Raw genomic sequence first — 1,562 nt, 5'->3', positions numbered from 1 at the left:
ACTTGGCAAATTTTAGTATTTTTTAACTATATCATTATTTTTGTATTTACTGTGATCAGTTGTACTGACGCCTTCGCTGGCAAGTTTCAGCACTGCAATAGTATTTGGTTCCTTATTTAAAAGTGGCTCCCCCCCATCGGAGGTTCGAGTCCTGCCTCGGGCATCGGTGTGTGTTTTGTTCTTAGCGTAGGTTAGTTTACCTTAGATTAAGTAGTGTGTAAGCCTAGGGACCGATGACCTCAGCAGTTTGGTCCCATAGGAAATTACCACCACCACCAGCACCTCATTTAAAGGCCTTATTATTTCAATGAAGGGCTGTTACTAACGATAACGATACTGAAGTGTCAGTGTTATTCCGAATTCCTTTGGACTGCAATATCGTACTTATCCGCCCGACACTGGGAGAGCGACTTTCAACTAATATGTCTAACCTGCACAGGAATATACATAATGGCTGTGTGAGTACTGGTTGGAGAAGCATGTTTGGCGACTTATGGACGATTGGGTCTGGCCGGGAGTCGTGCTGGATAGCCAAATGGTAAGGCGATTGCTTGCGATATGCGGGAAATCGGGTTAGAGTGCCAGTCTGTCACAGATTTTCATTGTCGTCATTCCATTCTGCAGTTGATTGTTGTCCATATTCGCAACTGCGAAGACCTTTAATGTGTTACTGATGATATTTGAGTTACTGATGATATCTGAACATTTGTACTCCTTGGCAATAAGAGCCACAGTGAGGCTATGCTGGTTCGTTACTACAATAAAGCAATTAATCATTTATCAGTCTATTAATCACCATATTACATAACTCAACGTTTTATTGTTCAAAATGTTGACTCAACTAAGTTTCACTAAGCTGTAGGTACGAAATTTGCTTTCGCACAGGTAGTGACTCACGTCATCAGAACGAGTAGAACTTGACTACTGGGTGAACACAATTTTAATCAAATTAATTAGTTCAAGAATAGGTCTGGCGACTAGGATCTGCTGTTATTTTATTTATATTTGAGTGAAGTAAGAATTACAATCAACCATACTTTTAGCTGACCATTCTAACCTTAGCTTTATAATTGCGATTCCTTTTAATTCTCCAGTGACACTATATAGTAAATTGCGATTCTGGTGATTAGCTGTCTAATTTCAAATACTGTTTTGATCAAAATACTTCAGATTTGATGCCTCACCAAATTATTAACTATATGTAATCACGGTCAAGGTTAATTAACCTGTGCAAATTGGGTGGGGGTTACAACACCACTTCACTGCTGTGATATATCAGTGGTGGATGGTGACATAGCCACCTAGTAGCAGTTCTACACTATCTACAGCGCCTCAAGGTGATCAGTGTGCTCTTTATGGAAGGTAACCAATATTTTATCTGGTGAGCACTGTTCTGAACTGAAATGGAGGACGACGGCTTTTGCTGTCGTCGAAACCATATCTTATGTTTTCTTTTCAGAAATTATAGCGGTTTGTAACAGAGAAATAAACAGTGGATTTATCACGAAAGTTTGCATTTGTTCACACGTTTGTTGCCAACTGCTCTACATAAGAAAATTTTA

Source organism: Schistocerca gregaria, chromosome 4 (assembly GCF_023897955.1).
Source record: "Schistocerca gregaria isolate iqSchGreg1 chromosome 4, iqSchGreg1.2, whole genome shotgun sequence".
In the NCBI taxonomy this organism is placed as follows: domain Eukaryota; kingdom Metazoa; phylum Arthropoda; class Insecta; order Orthoptera; family Acrididae; genus Schistocerca; species Schistocerca gregaria.
This window is presented reverse-complemented; position numbering follows the sequence as displayed.